This window comes from Lathyrus oleraceus, chromosome 6 (genome assembly GCF_024323335.1).
Source record: "Lathyrus oleraceus cultivar Zhongwan6 chromosome 6, CAAS_Psat_ZW6_1.0, whole genome shotgun sequence".
Lineage (NCBI taxonomy): Eukaryota > Viridiplantae > Streptophyta > Magnoliopsida > Fabales > Fabaceae > Lathyrus > Lathyrus oleraceus.
In genome coordinates this window covers 403,290,756-403,303,740 of record NC_066584.1, presented here as the reverse complement: position 1 = coordinate 403,303,740, position 12,985 = coordinate 403,290,756, and positions in this window count along the sequence as shown.

Here is a 12,985-nt window from a genome sequence, read left to right as displayed (position 1 = left end):
AACACTCACAGTGACTGAAAGGATAAATGGAATGTCCTCAGTGCTCTCCCAAGGATAGTATGATCTCCAAAAGGGTAAGACATTTGTTCATATTCCTAGCATATTTTTTCTCTTCATCATCTGTCAGGTTGTCTCCTTCGTGAGCGCAGAGAAGGGTGATATGTCATCAAGTCCCCAGAGAGTTTGGAGTTTTGGCCTTGATGTGTATACCTCTACCTCCATCCTCAGATCCCCAAGGAAGTCTGAGTCTAGCATTTGTGTTTTATCAATTATATGGTTGTCATCCCTTATGTGGACTGACCTAAAATCCCTTATAGATTGATAAAAATTGATATGCTATCTTTTCGAGGAAGTTGGTCTTTCCCTCAGCATAAATGGAAATCTCCCGTAGAGTGGGCAGGAATTCCCAGCATGAGTGGAAATCCTCAGCAGTTTGGCTTGTAGCCTCTCCTCAGCAGGTTGACCTACAACTCATCCCTGGTAGGGTTGCTCACAGCAAATTATCCCCAGTATGATCGCCTTCAGTTTTCTCCAGCGGAGGTGCCTGATCAGAGCCTGATATTTGTATTCCCCTCCTTATTGGATAGTTTCCCCCTAGCATAGCTGGTGTTGAAGATGTTTATTTCCTTCCCCAACGGAGCAGTGTTTCTTTCTCCTTGACCGAGATATCTCTCCGGCAGATGAAAGGAAGTGTTTTATTTGTTGGAATTTCTGTTTGGTGGTTGTTCCCCACAGAGTTTCATATCCTCTCCCTTGATAAGTTCCCCAGTAGAGTTTCTTTTACAATGGATCTTATCCGTGTTAAGTTCCCCAGTAGAATTTCCTCTACATCGGATCTTTTGTCTGTTCAGCAGCGAGTCCTTGGCGGTGACTCTATAGCTTCCCCAGCGGAGTAATTTGTTCTTGCTCCCGGCGGCAGAAATGTTTCTGCATGTTCTTGAGAATTGTTGGAAGATCCCTAACACTTGGTAGTTATGACCTTTGCTTATCCCCAACAGCGATCCCTGATCCCCAGTGTTAGTCTTCGCCCCTGGCAGCGACTCTGATTGACCCCCAGCGATGATTGGTGTTTCTTTGTATTAGATGCTCCCCACCAGATTGAATTTTCTCCTGTGGGCCTGGCCTTCTCTTTTGAGATGTTATACTGGATGTCTGGCCATTGATTCCTGGACTTGTTTGTGTTAGATATGTCTGTTTGTCAGCATTTAATCATACATAAACCGTGCATATACATGCATAATTATAATGTTCAGATATTCATGTTACATTCTTCGCCATATATCTTTGCTTGTTATCTCCTGCTATTGGTGAAATGTTCTTCCCCAAGCAAATGTTTGTGCCTGATCTCTCCATATAGAGTCAGCCCTATAGGCATAAAATGTCTATCTTTCCTTCTATATTCCCCACTGAGTTATGTCCTCGTGGATGATTATTGTTTCAGTTTCCTCCCTAAATATGTATTGGGACGGAATTACTCCCCTGAGTTATATCCTCATTGGGTTGAGTCTTGCTTCATTGTGTCTCTCTAGTTTGTTCCTAGATTGACCCCTTCTTTATTTTTCCTCCTGCATTTCCCTGTGGTTTAGGTGATCAATTACTCAGTAAACAGTAATTGTTCATTCTCTCCCCAGCGAATGTTGTGGCCTTCTACCCAGTAGCCGGTAGTTGTAAGTCCTATTTCTGTGGTTTTCTACCCAGTAACCGGTAGATGTAATCCCCTATTTGTTGGTTATCTTTATCCAATATTCGGTATGGATATTCCTTCGTTTTGAGTGTTTCACCCAGTAACCGGTGATATATCTCCTGGATGATTGCTTTTTGTCAAGCAATTTATCCCCCGCGAGTCATCTTTCATTTACCTTTGATTGGTAATGATTGCTTCTCCCTTTGATTGGTCATCATTTTATACCCAGTAACCGGTATCCCGAATCCCTTCTTTTCAGTCAATTTATCCTTTATTAACCTAGTAGCTGGTTATGGATAATCTGCCATGCGAGTATGTTATCTACGTTCTGACGGTAATAGATAATATATCTCATGCGCTCTTCAGTCAAAGTCTTTTTCTTCCCCAGTTGAGTAAGATTCGTATTTCCTTGTGGAATCAAATGTCCATCCTATAAATAGAGTTTGCTTTTTCAGCTCTCCCTTTGGATGATGAGTGTCTTGGATATGTTCCCAATTCACGCCTGGTTGGTCACCTATTATATGCCCAGTAATCGGTATCCATGGTGTTCCTTCCCTTCTGCTCCCTATTATGACTTTTTGTCCCCTGTGGAGTCAGATTTACCTGAGTTGAAATATACCTTTTAGGTCTTCCTCATATGTTTTGGATGATTGATATCTCTCACCCTTATACAGGTCTTAGATATTCTGTCTCCCTGAGCATGTTGTTCTCTCACCCAGTAACCAGTGTTTCAATAACATGTCTCTCTTTGATTTTATTACCCAGTAACCGGTAATATCTCGCTGTTTCTTCCTCTGCTGAGTCCTTAATGGACATCCCCACCTGAGTCCGGATTTTTATCCGAAGTATCCTTTATGGATAGAGTTATTGTATTGGCATATTTCCCAATACACGCATCTTTGCGTCAGCTCGAGTCTTTCCATTGATTTATTTTCATGGAATCCCTTCGTGTCTCCCAGCAAGTTTCAAGTCGTGACCTGCTCATGCATTTTTTTAACCCTTATTTTCCCCCAGAGTCTCTGTCTCCCTAATGAGTGTATTACTCCTGTGGATTCTCAGTTTTTTTGGATTCCTTTTTTTCTTTGTGGCTATATATCACCACAGAGTATTAACTTTTGCATACATACATTTGCATCATGAGGTCTCTTAGGGACCAAAATTTGTCTCTTCGTTATTATTTAAGCCCATTCTACCTCGTCGAGACGAAGATTTTAACCTTCATATCTCCGGCTAGAATGACCTTAAATAGGGGCATCTGTAAGACCCTAATTTTGACCCTAAGATCCCTCATGGCATCATATCATTGCTCATTGCATTTTGCCTCAAGGATCATAGCATCTTGGCTCCTTACCCAAGGGTTGGGACTTGTGTGAGTGGTTTGAGACCACCAAGCATGCTTGATTTGTATACTATTGCTTTCCTCATTTTGTCTACTAACCAAAAGCACAAAAATATGTCACTAACATCTTTTGTTTTGAAGCTCAAGCAATCATGAGATCCAAGGCTCCTAGGAGGCCCATATGCTTAATGAAATGACCAGATGAAGATGAAAGCAAGCATGAAAATGGTCTCCAAAGCTCTTAATCATCATATATGTCTCCCAGTATCTCAATTTGTCAATTTGATCAAGATAAACCAAAGGGGCTTGAGGATTGTTTCCCAAGGAAACTGTAAGACCCCAATTTTGTCCCTAAGATCCCTCATGGCATCATAACATCGCAATTGCATAGCCTCAAGGATCATTGAGCATCTTGGTTCCCCTTGCCTTTGGATGGGACTCTTTGTGAGTGGTTTGAGATCACCAAGCATGCTTGAATTGTATATCATTGCTTTTCTCATTTTATTCACTAACGAAAAGCACAAAAATATGTCACTAACATATTTTGGTTGTAGCTTGAGCAATCACAAGATCAAAAGCTTCAAGGAAGTCATTAGTACAATAACATTGGTCAAGAAGAGCAGAAAGCAAGCATGGTAATGGTTCCCAAAGCTCTCATCCATCAAATATTCCTCCCTAGCATCTCAATTCATCAGGTTTGATCAAAGCAAGTCAAAGGATTTGAGGTTTGTTCCCCAAAGAAGCCCTAATTCATCTGTGCATCACAATGCCTTGCTCATGAAGCAACCTCAGCCCATGGCCAAAAATGATCAAGGGAAGTTCTTTAGTTCATAATTGAATACATGTTTGAACTTATTTGAGTATCCTCAATCATCAATTCATCAAGGTATGAGTCATGGACTTGAGAAGTTGATCAGTCAATTCATCTGACTATTTTGAAATGCACTGAGACCTAACTTTTTATGTGTTGGTCAAATGGAGATGGTTACAAAAGAAACAATGTTCTTAAGGACAATATGAACAACTTTCATGTTCATCAAAAATTGATTTGAAGCTTGGAAGACCATCTTCCATTCCCATACATTATAGGTCATTTTGACTGAAACCCTAATTTTGGGGCAACTTCACAAGGACCTAACTCACTCATTTTTTATGATTTTGAGGAGATATCAAATGCATTGGAAATATTGAGATGTCTACTTCAAATGTTATATTGAACAAAATTTCAAAATCTCAAAGGAAATACATGTGATAATGTAAGACATTATAGGTCCTTTTTGACCAAATGCATTAAAAGTCAAAAAAGTCCAACTTCAAGTGCCCATAACGCTTTCATCAAAAATCCAAATGATGCAAACTTGAAGTCCATTTTGATTGTCTTGAAAATATCTACAACTTTTATGTTGGAGGTTTTTCCATTTGGAGCTTGCATCATCAAAACATAAGGGCTTGAAAGTTGGCCAATTTTAGAAACCTTGCCTTGACATGTTTTGCACATCACCCTTCAAGCTCAAATTCCACTAATTTCCAAGGCCCAAATGAAATTTTGATCAACATGACATTTGTTCCTTATGCAATAAGCTTTCCAACCATTACTCATAAGCTTGCATTTTGATTTTGGACATGGCATTTTCGAAGGCTTCAATGTAATAGTGCATTTTGTGAAAATCATTCCAATTGCCATGCATGATCCATTAACATCCAATCTGCACGTCCAATTCATACATGATGATGATCAGCTTCCAAAACCAAATGGAATTGGGCCCTCCGTGCGCCTGTACAGGCCCATGCATGGAGGCCCTCTCCATTCATGCAAATTTGAAATCATGCATTCAGCATTGCCTTGCCTACAAATACATTGCCTTGCCCTCTCAATTCTTCAACCTAAAGGCGCCTAAAAATCTGTTGAATTGAATCCACACCCTCACACCAAAGGAACTCTCTCTTTTCTCTAAAAATTTCAGATCTAGAATTCAGTTTCCTCGACTGTTTTCTTAGATCTAAAAGTTCCTAGACCTCTTCACCTTGATCCATTGAACTTCTGTTTTGATAAAGCAAGCAAGGTATCGTGCTCAATTCACCATAACTCAAGCTTTCACTCCAACTGGTAATTTCCTCGATTCTCTTCATCCATGGACTCTTTTGCTTGGATCTAATGTTGGCTGAAGTCCTCTCAATAGAGGCATTTGATTTGTGCTTTCAATTTTGCAAAAACATGAAGTTCATGATGAACACCATCATACTTCCAGCTCTGATTTCTCCATTTATAGGGATCTAGAGTGGAAGTGCATGGTATAGGAGTGATGTACATCACTTCCTCTTTCGATTGATATATAGATCGCCTCATTTGGTGGCCATTTGCATTTCTACATTTTTTTGAACATGGCTGGAATCTGGGAAGCTCACCGGAGAAGATGAAGTTTCTGGTGGCTTCATCGTGTCCAGTTTGAATCTGGACCGCTTGATCTGATTTCTAGATGCAATCAGGAGCGTTGCTTGTTATGACTTTTAATTTCTTCACGTGTGCACGCATTGACCTGGACTCATGGTGAGCGCGCGCCTCTGTACCATTTGATGTCCCACGTCAATTAATGAAACGCATCCAACGATCCCTGATTTTTCACATTATTTCAATTTCTGTTTTTATTTTGTTTATTCCCTTTTATTTCAAAACTCAATATCTCTCTCATTTTTAATCCAAAAATTATGGGACCAATTGCATTATTTCCCAAATAAATTCTAGTTTCTATTTCTGATTTTTAATTTTTTTTGTTTCATCATTTGATATTTTTTGTGAATTTTCTCTTTTCTGGTTATTTTTAATTCATTTTAAATAGTTTTTGATATTCAAAAAATACAAAAATATTTTCCTAACCTATTTGAATGATGATGGATCTATGAAAAATATTCTCATCAATTTTTGAATTGATTTGAGATTTATTTGAGATTTTAGTTCAATTAGGTTATTTTTATTCATTTTTAATTGATTAAAAATAGTTTCTGACTTTTAAAAATGCTGAAATTTTTTATCAAACTTTGTTTGACCTTGTTGAACTTAGGATAAATCACTTGGACCTTTCAAGGTTGATTTGAAGTGATTTTGAAGTTTGACCTTTCCATTTATTTTAATTCAAGTTTATTTTAAATATTAAAAAATGCCAAAAATATTCTATTCATTTCTTGACTTCCAATCTTCATCTCACTTCTGTTTTTGATTGTTTGACCTTGACTTTCAATGTTATTGGTCAACATATGAGGATTGGTACATGATATCTCACTTAATGCATTTATATTTCTTTACTTTTGCCATTTCCATTCTTCATCATTCATTTTCTTCTTCTTCTTCTTTTTTTTTTCTTTTTGATCAATGAGTTGAAGGTTGATAAGTTAGCATTGATTAGGGAGACTTAACATTCCTTGATTCAAATCTAATTCATCTTGATCAATTGATCAAGTGAATGGCTTTGCATTAAGGATATGTTGTCTTCTAAATCATGCAAATGGCTTAAACCAATACAAGATCATTTTCTTCCTCTTTTTGGCATGGCAAGTTGTTGGGATTTGGTTTACTAATCAAGACTCCTAACTTGTGTTTGTTGCCTACATTATTATTGACCGGTCTCAGATAGTTGTGACTTCTACATAAGTCCGATTACGATTGCTTAACATAGCGCTAAATTTTGCCTTATGGCATACTAACTATTAACCACTAACAACTAACTTTTACTTTATGCAATTTACTTTTATGCAATTTACAATTCTTGCACATATTATTCATTTGCTTTTTCCTTTGCTCATTGGAGCACATGTTTATGTTAATGCCATTTGCCTTTTACCCACTTGGGTTTATAATTGTGTATATATCTTTTGTGCTTGTGTTTGTCTGTTTGTTGTGAACCACATACCAAGAATTGGACAATATGGACTTAGAATGTAGGACCTTACCCAAGCAAATGGAATTTGAAGAGCAACTAGGCATTGGGCCTTTAGAGTGCTATAAAAGTCAAAGAGCAACTAGGCATTGGGCCTTTAGAGTGCTATAAAAATTAAAGAGAACTTTGAAAGGACTATCTTCTAAAACTCCCTCTTGTCCATTCTTTGTTTGTTTATAGAACTTTTTTATGTGTGTTTTCTTGTGCTACGGGATTCCAACCTTGAGTAACTTTGAGGAACCATTACCATGAACATCCAAAGAGAAAGATACAAAAGTCATTGAAGGATTCCTAGAAGCATGACCTGTGTGTTGATTGCTTGAAATATTTGCTTGTGATTGCTTGTTCCAAAGGATGGGAGCTACTTGGATCATCAATATGATCTCAAGAGAGGAACTCCTTGTGTGGTTTTGATTCTTCATCCCTTCTCTTTTTATTTTCCTTAGGACTTAGCCATTCTTCTTCTTTTCTCCACTCTAACCCAAGCCAAAACTTTTTGTGCAAACATTTCATTTGTTTTCAACATTAGAAACCTAAGCCTTATGCTTTTGATTTTCAAACCTCCTTTTCATAACACTTATTTTGAATTGAATCTCTAAGTCAACTTTGACCATTTTTGTACATACTTCTAATTGGAAAATATAACCCATTCAAATTTCTTTTGTGGTTCCAATGGCCACTTCTTAATCAAATTTTTTCCATAACCTTTAGCTATTAGGTTTGAGTTATCTTTGTGGTAGATGTAATACTCACATTTGTCCTTAGTGATGGACAATGAGCCTTCCATGCTTATTATAGGGTTAACCCCTCACTAGCATGTTGAAGTTGTCCTCACATGGTGGACTTGTGGTTTTAGGTTGAGTTTTCTCCCTTTGATAACAAAAGACCTTAAGGATTTTGGACCAATCAATCCACTCATTCATTTTGAGATTTTTACCCCGAACTACGAGGTTTTGATCCTAATCTTTTTTAAGATGGTACGTAGGCAATGGGTTCATCCATTCAAACACAAAATGTAAATAAACTTGTATATTCTTTTCTCGTCCCTTCAATCATGTTTGCACAAAATAAACTTTCACAAAATACAAACCTTACAACAAATATGAAAAGGGCTCCCTAGGAGTACCTAGGATGTTTTGGGTGCCTAACACCTTCCCATTGCATAACCAACCCCCTTATCCAGATCTCTGTTTCTTTTACTAGTTTTTGTTAAAACTTTTAGGTTTTTGTTCGCTTTCTAACCATTCCTTTGGATAAATAGAAGTACGGTGGCGACTCGACTTGTATGATTTACCTTGGATTTAGTCAATATCTCTAATGGTAACGAATACCCCGCTACAGAAACCCTAATTCATTTATGCATTAATTATGCCTTGCTCATGAAGCAACCTCAACCTATGATCAAATTCAATCAAGGGAATTTATTTCATTCATTATTTTATGCATATATGAGCCTATGTGAGTATCCTCAATCATTCATTCATTAAGATTTGATGTTTGGACTTGAGAAGTTGACCAGTCAAATCATCTGACTAAATTGAAATCCATTGAGAACTTTTGATGTGTTTGTCTTCTAAATCATGCAAATGGCTTAAACCAATACAAGATTATTTTCTTCCTCTTTTTGGCATGGCAAGTTGTTGGGATTTGGTTTACTAATCAAGACTCCTAACTTGTGTTTATTGTAACACCCTTCTAAGATACCCTAAAATATTTAATTAAAATAGCAATATATCAATCAGAGTAATTATGCAATTAAGGGTGTCACACAATCAATTCACACCGTTTTCCAAATTATCCTGTCATGCTCATTTATTTCATTAGAATAAAACATGTGCATAATACGCAACGGATATAACTAGCAACATTCAAACCATGTGGTACATTACATGTAAAGTTGTTTAACAACCAAAAGAAAACATAGTAAAACATCCAATCCCGATGTTACATCTACCAGAGCATGACCCACTAAGGAGACTATACTAGACTCCAAGCACTAGCTCCTACTCAATCACTGCTCGTTACCTGAAAAATAGTTGTAAGGGTGAGTCCTTCAATCGATATAATAAGCATTATAAAATATCATGTAATGCTAAGTAATATAACACATATCATTACCCTAATCAGATTACACATATTCAGCAACGGCAATATCAACTCATAATCATCACCATCATCATACTCAAACTCAAAACAACCATAAAACACACGTATAATATTGGAATACATCCATTCATATTATACGCCATACATACATACGTTATGCAATGAGACTCCATGCATGCGGTACCGACTATTCGTGAACATACAGTTCAACCTCACCGACCAAATCCAGGTACGGCTACCAAGCTCACTAGTCCCACTCATTTGAGACCTAGTGACTCACATCACTAATTCCTCACCATGGGAATTAGCTACCACCCCAAGGGCTATGCTATGCACGCTAAATCACCTAGCATGCAAACATCAACAACAATCCACAATAACTCATCACTAATTCCTCACCATGGGAATTAGCTAACACCATAAAGGCCACAACATGCATGCTAATCACCTAGCAATGTTACATCATCAACAACAATTCAAGAATAGATATATGCTCACACTCTAAGCCATAAAACAGTCTATTCACCAATGCACACATAACTGATACATTCACAGCATCACGCATACTATCACACATCAGCAGTATTTTATCACATAAGCATATCATATCATGCCAAATAACAACCACAGTATTAGCACACTCTACTAATACCTATACTACTCAAAACAACGGGAAATGATCCCTAATATATCATACATCATCTGCATTACGTTACTCAGCTGAACAGTTAAAAACTGCACAACAACAGCTCAGGAAAATCACAATCCTGCCCATACGCGTATTGCCTAACCCCATACGCGTATGGCCCATCTCCTGACAAAATCCCATACGCGTAACACCATCTCATACGCGTATGCTACGCGTACCACTTCCCCATACGCGTACCAACAGAGACCAATCTACGTTCAAAACATCATCTTCCTCATCCATACGCGTATTGCCTAGTGCCATACGCGTACCAGACCATCTCATACGCGTATTGCCTAGTGCCATACGCGTATGACCAGAAACCAGATTTCCAGATCTGCTATGGCTTTCTCTGCTACGAGATCTATCCAATTCAACCTTCTACAGTCCAATTTTACACAATAATCGTTCATATCATCTAACACGAATTATAACCTATTCGATCTCACAACTCCTAACACTATTGCATCTAATTCCTACGAATTTCCTCTCAATTGTAACCCAATTTCGTTCATCCAAAGAGTTCACAATTTCATCATAATCATCCAATTCAGAAGTAAATCAATGGTTTATCACTACCCAGTACATATTATCCCATAATACCCATTAAACGATGATAAACCCCCCTTACCTGAGTTAATCCGGCAAATCTCTGAGCTTCAAGCTTTCCTTCCTCTCTTCAACCCTTGTTCTCTGGCTCTCTTTGCCCTTTTCCACTTTTCTGCCCCTTTTTCCTTTTCACGTGAAAATGAACCTTTTTACTAAATGGGACCTTTTCTAAATTCCAACTTTTATTCCAATAAAATAATAACCCAATAATAGTAATTCCAATAATAATAATAATTCCAATTATTTAATTAAATTAATAAATATGTTATTAACTCAATTTAAATAATTATCTTATTTTATCGGGGTGTTACAACTAGTGCTTGGAGTCTAGTATAGTCTCCTTAGTGGGTCATGCTCTGGTAGATGTAACATCGGGATGGGATGTTTTACTATGTTTTCTTTTGGTTGTTAAACAACTTTACATGTAATGTACCACATGGTTTGAATGTTGCTAGTTGTATCCGCTGCGTATTATGCACATGTTTTATTCTAATGAAATAAATGAGCATGACAGGATAATTTGGAAAACGGTGTGAATTGATTGTGTGACACCCTTAATTGCATAATTACTCTGATTGATATATTTCTATTTTAATTAAATATTTTGGGGTATCTTAGAAGGGTGTTACATTAGTGGTATCAGAGCATAGTCGGTCGAGTCGAGTCGTAATTATTCTGTTTCCCCTGTACGGGATAGGTGTTGTGTAACCCTATCAGTACTTATTGTTTTAGCTTGTTGGGTTTTCAGAATAGAGATGGCTGGAAGAGGTAGAGACGATGCTGCGATTGCCGAGGCTCTGGGTATGCTAGCTGGAGTACTTGGAGGAAATCCGAATGTTGTGGGAATGGGAGCTGCTCGTCAACTGAGTGAGTTCCAGAAGAACAATCCTCCAATGTTCAAGGGAGCATACGATCCAGATGGTGCTCAGAAGTGGTTGAAGGAGATCGAGAGGATCTTCCGAGTGACTGAGTGTGTCGATAACCAGAAGGTCAGGTTCGGTACGCATATGCTGTCAGAAGAAGCAGATGATTGGTGGGTTGCTAACCGCACTGAGTTGGAAGCTGTTGGGAATGCTGAGATCACTTGGGCGGTGTTCAGAGAGAGATTCCTGAGGAAGTACTTTCCAGAGGATGTCAGAGGAAAGAAAGAGATAGAATTCTTGGAATTGAAACAGGGTAACAGGTCTGTTACTGAGTATGCTGCTAAGTTCACAGAGTTGTCGAAGTATTACACTCCCTATAACGAGGCTACCGGGGAATTTTCAAAGTGTGTGAAGTTTGAGAACGGGTTACGTCCCGAGATCAAGCAGGCTATTGGATATCAGCGGATTAGAGTGTTTTCTGATTTGGCTGACTGTTGCAGGATTTTTGAACAGGATTCCAAGGCTAGAGCAGAGAGCTATCAGCAAAGGGTTGATAGGAAAGGCAAGAATCAGAATGATCGTGGGAAACCGTATGCAGTTGGCAAAGGTTTCCAGAGACAAAGTGGGATGAAGAGGCCTAGTGGGGGAGACTCCAGTGCCCCTGCTAAGTGTTACAGATGTGGTCAGGCTGGACATCGTTTCCATGAGTGTACCAGTGCTGAGAAGAAGTGTTTCAAGTGTGGAAAAGGTGGTCACTTGGCTGCAGAGTGCCGGTTGAAGACTGTGACTTGTTTCAACTGTGGAGAAGTGGGTCATATCAGTCCACAGTGTCCTAAGCCGAAGAAAGAGAACCAGTCGGGAGGCAAGGTCTTTGCTTTTTCGGGTTCTGAGACTTCTGCAGATGATCGTTTGATCCGAGGTACGTGTTATATTAATGGCTTTCCTCTTGTAGCTATTATTGACACAGGTGCGACTCATTGCTTTATATCTTTGGATTGTGCTGTGAAACTTAAGTTAGAAATATCTGAGATGCTTGGAAGTATGCTGATTGATACTCCTGCGAAGGGTTCAGTGACTACTACTTCAGTTTGTTTAAATTGTCCTTTGAGTATTTTTGGTAGAGACTTTGGGATGGACCTAGTGTGTCTTCCACTAGTGCAGATCGATGTTATCTTGGGTATGAACTGGTTGGTGTTTAACCGAGTTTCTATCAACTGTTTTGATAAGACTGTGATCTTTTCTGAGAGTGAGGAAGGAAAGAGTTTGTTTCTATCAGCGAGGCAGGTGAATGAGGCAGTAGCAGATGGGGCAGAGTTGTTTATGCTGTTAGCGACTTTGGAGGATAAAGATAAACTGGTGATTTGCTATCTAGCTGTGGTGTGTGATTTTCCTGATGTGTTTCCTGAAGAAGTGAATGAATTACCGCCAGAGCGTGAGGTTGAGTTCTCGATTGATTTGGTACCTGGTACTAGGCCGATATCGATGGCTCCGTACCGTATGTCTGCTGTTGAGTTAACTGAATTGAAGAGTCAGTTAGAAGATCTGTTGGATAAGAAATTTATTCGTCCGAGTGTGTCACCGTGGGGTGCACCAGTGTTATTGGTTAAGAAGAAAGAAGGTACTATGAGGTTGTGTGTGGACTACAGACAACTGAATAAAGTAACGATCAAGAATCGGTATCCTTTGCCGAGGATTGATGATTTGATGGATCAGTTGGTTGGTGCGAGTGTGTTCAGCAAAATAGATTTGAGATCGGGTTATCAT